Consider the following 6,189-nt stretch of genomic DNA (forward strand, 5'->3'; position numbering starts at 1 on the left):
TTTTTTGTTTCTGCATTTGTTAATTCGTTAGTTTTGTGTTAAATTTTTATCACTTATTAATTCATTTTGTTGAGAGAAATCGAAAAAGTATAAAATTATGATTGAAACTTATAATTTTCTTAAAAAGAAAAAAATAAGTAAAAGAAAATTATCTTTTTGACTTATTTTTGTCTTTATTCAAAAAATTCTGAGTTTCGATCAAAAAAATTTACTTTTCTAATTCCTCTCGTCGAGACGAATCGTCAAAAACAAACAAATGCAAAAAGAATTCTAATAAAGACAAAAAAATAAGTTCTTTACTTTTCAATCTAAACCTACCCTAATTTTAACCATTAAGTATTTGGGTATTTGCACCGCGACTAAATTCCATTCCTCTTCATTTTTTTTGTCTTCTTCATTTTGTGCGTCTTGTTCATATTTTTTTAATTTTCTTTAAATTTGCATCATTTTTTTTGCATTAACTATACATCTCAACGAGAGAAGTCTAAAAGGTAAAAAAAAATAGCCAAAAGCAAAAAACAAAAAATTGACTAAAAACAAAAAAATTACCAAATAGTTATCTTTTTTGTTTAAAGTGTCGTTTTATATAAACTTTTTTTCAACATCAATTCACATTTTTATACTTTTCTGATTCCTCTCATCGAAACAAATGATTAATTCTAAAAATTATGACGAAAAAGCTCAACAAAAAATGCGAAAAATTAAAAAAATTTCAAAAAAATTTAGAAAAAAAGGTTAAGAAATATGCACCCTAATTTTGGGAACCAATCACAGAGTTTTTGCACCCTAATTTAATCGATTGGCCCAAAAAAATTAATAGCATTGAAGAAGTTTCAAACATGAACCCGTAGGAGAGGGAGCAAAACCCCTATCTCTCAGGGTTGGCCGGCCAACCCCTTGGCATTTGATATAGTACCTGCTCAGGTACTAGAAATTATACCTTCCCCCTCAGGGTTCTAAGTTGGATGATAATTTGTCCTCTGTTTAGTTGACCGTTTAGTTGTTTAACGGAATAATTATGTTCACATCAGTTGTTAATATATTTTTGGAGCAATACTTATATAACCACACATATTCACACACACTCACTTTTTTTGTGGGTCGACACACTGGAAGTGTAGTGTGTGTGAATCCTCATGTGAATGTAAGTGAGTTTATGTAAGTATTTGTGGTTGTAGAATGATTGTTTTTTAGACCAGTTATCAATGTGGCTTAAGGATATCTCTTATTGGGAAACTAGGGTTTGTCCGTGCCTGAAAGCATGGCGCAGTGCATTTTGAACACAACTAAAATGAATTACAAAACTATTGACCATCCCCGCCAACGAAACTAATTTATACGGGAATATTTTTTTTAAAATTAGGTTCAAACAGAGTTCTTTTAGTGCTCGAAGGCGTGGATCGATCAATCAGCATACATGCAAATCAACACTGTAACCGTGAACAAAGTATCAACTTAACCTATTCATGTAACACCAAGGGGTTGTTCAAAATTTCAAAATAGCACACACACAGAGAGAATATGGAGCGTTTGGTTGTTGTTGTTGTTAGTATTATTTATTTATTTAATTGGGGGTGGTGGAAGGGAATCATTGCAAAATCAAACATCGACCCAAAGGTAAACAATCCTGTTACAGATTGGACAATGGTGGAAACTTTGCAATTGAAATAGCCATTTAAACTAAGAAAAAAAATGGAGTCGATTTGGGCTTTGGGAGTGGAGAGCTAGAAGATGTGTGTGTGTGTGAGAGAGAGGAGGAGGAGGAGGAAAGAGTGAGATATGAATTTTGAACGTGTGATTTAATTAGTGGTAATTGTGCAATTACTATTGTTTGATAGAGAGAGAAGGGAGAGCCGCAAAATTTATGGAGCAAATCAATGATTAGGATTTATAGAGAGATAAGATTCAAAAAAAATTCTCCCTTATTATGTAGATTGTTATAGAGTTTATTTGGTTGCTTTGCTATATCTGGCGTAAGAGGAATAGAGTGCTTATTTATGGTAAGGTATGTCTAGTGCAAGAAAGTTTAGAGTTGGTGCATAGCCAGTTGTGTCAAGTGTTTTAAGTTCGGAAAGGGTGAGAATAATCAATTTGGGACCTAATAAGATTGTTTATTGGTTCAACAAAATTCAAGATTTGTTTTAAAAACATGGAAGAAGCAAATCAATTATACGAGTTTATGATAGTGTAAGATTGTTGGGGGTTGAATGATTATAGTCATGGGATCTGACAGATTGCAAATGGCATGCCGAAGAAGCAGGTAGCACATTTTTTGTCGAAGGGGAGAGAAGATGGGTTAGGTTGGCTGGTGTGAGTAGGCCTCAGAGGGTTTGGATTTCACGAAGGAAATGATAGAGATTTTTTTTTTTTTTTTTGAGAAATGTGTGAGAATTAGGCGATGCAAAAAAAGGGAAGAGGGATAACAAGATGTTTTTGCACATCGTGGTAGAAGCACAACTTTGCATGGACTGTTTGCAACCGTTAAGTGGTACACTCTGATTGTGGGTACAACGTAAATGATCCAAACATTGAGGGGGGAATCTATTTTAAAGCCAAACCTAGGGGAGTTTGGTGTAATCACCCCTTCTTTTATGAATTATGTAGGGTTTATTTATTTATTTGTATAGGCCTTAAGTGAGGTTTATAATTTAGGGGTGATTTCGGTTCTCTTCGGGGTGAAATTTTCAAAGACCGATTTGGTTTGGCCCAAATATTTTCAGGACCGATCCCGATCTGAGTTGAGTTTGGTTCGGTTCGGGGTGGGATCAGTCCGGTCAGGGATTTCGGTCCGCCCGAAATATAAAATTTCCATTTAATTTAAAGCATATATATGTAAAATATATAAAATATATTTTTGGTTGGTTCAGTTTGGTCTGGTGAAAATTTCAAAAAACCGAGACCGAACCTATTTCGGTTCGGTTCGGTCCGGTCCGGAAAAATTCCTCCATCACCCCGACCGAAAACCAAACCGATCAATCGGTTTTTTCGGATTTTTTCAGTCGGTCAGATTTTGTAACACCCCTAGTTTATATTATGCTAAATGACGTTCAGTTGCTTTCTTGAAACGCTTTAGCAGTTAAGTAAAAGAGAATAAATTCTCTTTGGCAGTGTTGGACTATGTAAAATACTACTTCTGAACGGATTGTGTTTTTTTATAAGCACTTTACTTTTATAAAAGCTCAAAACTCATGTACAAATTCTAAGGGGTATTCCCCCGAAAAAAACCAAAGCACCTTAGACAAACCTCAACATACTACAAGAGACATTTAAAAAAAAAGAACCAAACAACTCTATACAAAGTACTCCTATACTGAGGGCCTGTTTAATAAAACTGAAAACTGAAAACTGAATGCTGAAAAATTAAGTACTGAAAGCTGAATGCTGAATTTTTTAAGCTGAAAAGCTATTTGGTAAACATATTAAGTACTGAATTAAAAAAAGATAAATTAATTTTAGTTTCGATTCTCTCTTAATTTACTAATGGTCACAATGTACTTATAATAATGGTGGAATGGTGATTGTGGTGGTGGTGTGTTGGTGGTGATGGAGTGGTGGCGGCAATGGTGGTGGTGGTGTTGGAGTGTTGGCGATAGTGGAGTGATGGTGATGTAACGGTGGCAGTGAGTGGTGGTGGTGGTGGAGTGATGGTGTAATGGTGACAGTGAGTGGTGTCGATGGAGTGATAGTTGTGCAATGGTGGTGGCGGCGGCGATAGTGTGGTAATGGTGGTGGTGGTGATGGAGTGATAGGGGAGTGGTGGTGGTGGTGGTGGTGGAGGAGTGGTGGTGATGGTGGAGTGGTGGTGAGAGTGGTGGTGGTGGGAGTGGTTGTGGTGGTGGTGGTATGGTGATTAAATGCAAGTACACGAAAATTCAGTCAGAATTAAGTAGCTCAAAGCTACTTATTTTTTTTTAACTTTTTAGCCTATATTTTAAGTAATACTTAATTTGTTAAACAATGTATAATGTCGTTATCAAAATCAACCTCCTAATCCTCTTATGTGACTTTCTATGTAAATAAGAGTACAAAATCGGCAAATGTCACGATATCATTTGACGATTCAAATATCGTAGTAGTATTTTGTAGGTATTCTTGTATACATAGATTTTGCAAAAAAATCAGGTTTAATTGGATAATCGTATCATTTGAACTAACAATAAAAACAGGAATATGATTTGACCAGGTCTTTATAGATTTCAACCTAATGTTCCACATGCATCACATACCCAATGAGCCCAGCAAAATGAAAAATTTAATCGTAGTGATTACCTAGTCGATGGGTTTAACAAATGAAAATATTCGATCAAATAATGATTTTTTTTAATCAGGCATAAATTATGAGGTTAAGATAGATCCCATAAAGTTGTATACTATCTTCACTAGGTATGGTCCAAGTAGCTGTTCATAGAGCGGGACCTCCAAGATCTATGTAGGGAGAAAGATGCAGATGTGGGTGGACACACAAACTGTCACACCATAATAATTCTCTGTATTGCACCAAGGGGGCAGGGATCTATAAAACTCCAACTTCACCTTGATACCTTCTTTCGAAACCCATACTCGTACCGGTAAGGGAGCTGTTACTCGCAGTTATGTATATTATTGTCATCTTGTGGGACAGGGGATGAGCGGCATTTCCGCAAAGCGATGCCAAGAGGCTGATTGGGTCGTTCATTTGGGCACAGATGGTTCAAATTGAATCTGAGCGTATACAAATTTAAGCCGTCGATTGTTTGACAAAGAGCCGAGCTGTTGATTGTCGAGATGAACAGCCAGATCGGCCGCTTTGCACCCGCTTTACAGGGGGTGCTTGGCAGTACAAAACTCTCAATCGCATAGTGACCGTGAATTCCACACAGGAGTATATATATGTAATAATAAGATAGGAATGTTGTGGTTAATTATGCGGTATGTTAGTTATGCATTGATAGAATGAAAAATTCTACTAACACAATAATATGTGCAACAATTTACACAATATGCTAATGTAACATTGCATGATTAGCAATTGGATCAATAAGGACAATTTTGCAATCACTGATCATGTAGTGTCACATTCACATGTTGTATAAATTGTTGGACACATTGTTGTGTTTGTAAACTTGATCCTCCCATTTGTCATGTAATGAAGCATATACATGTTATTCTCTATGTAATGATTCAGTAAAGCATCTATATGTTATTCTAGTAGACATACTACCACTATGTTGTTGACCACGTCATATGGTATCCGAAATGTGATCACCAGAGTATTGTTGATGTAGCTAAGAGAAAAGAGGTCAAGAGTTCAACTCTTCTTTCAAGTTGTTAATCTAATTATTGTAATAAAATTGCCTTGTTTTACCCAAAAAAAAGTAAGATTGACTTTTGCCAGTAAAAAAAAGTATTGTTAATTTGGCTGATAAAGAAAAGGTATTGTTGATGTAAGATTCACAAAATCCGTGAACGGAAGATTATGTGCTTGTATGTACAAATATGAGCGTAACCTTTTCAATAATTGGAGAATGATCAGAGGTGTGGCAAAGCGAAATTGATCGGTGATGGTTGATCGAAGTTCTAAGAGCATCTCTAGTGGTGTGTGTTAAAATGTTTGCTATAAAACAAAAAGTGTACAAAAGTGTGGGAATTGTGTGTTGCCATAGTTCCCAAACCAGGTAGGATATGCTTGGAATTTTTAAAGAAGAGATTTGATGAAATATCAAAAATACACACTTTCGGGATAAGTTTAGAATTCTTCGAAAGATTTGATGGAAACCATTCCTACGGAGATCAAATTAATCACACATAGAAAAACACAAGATAGGAACGCATATGGCCCAAAAGAAAAGCCCTTTGATATTTTATTCAGTTATTCTCATCCATCATCTAAATCAAAAGTCATATTGGGTGGGTTTGGCCTAACTTTAATATGGTATTTTTTAAAATAATTTTTTCTTAAACTAATTTTTGATAAATTTGCATCAAATTTATTTAGCTCATTTGTTCACTTCGATTTTTGTCAAATTTGCATCAAATTTTTGTAAGTGAATGATGTTTATAGTAAAAAAAATAAAATGATGTTTCATCATTCGATACAAATAACAAAAATGGGCCTTCTACTAGGCGTTGGAGAGCATGTGATCATATTCATTTATCAAGTAATTTTCATCTTTTAGTTTTTTCGTGAGATCAAGAATGTTTGGGTCAATT

This window comes from Rhododendron vialii, chromosome 10a, assembly GCF_030253575.1.
Source record: "Rhododendron vialii isolate Sample 1 chromosome 10a, ASM3025357v1".
In the NCBI taxonomy this organism is placed as follows: Eukaryota; Viridiplantae; Streptophyta; class Magnoliopsida; order Ericales; family Ericaceae; genus Rhododendron; species Rhododendron vialii.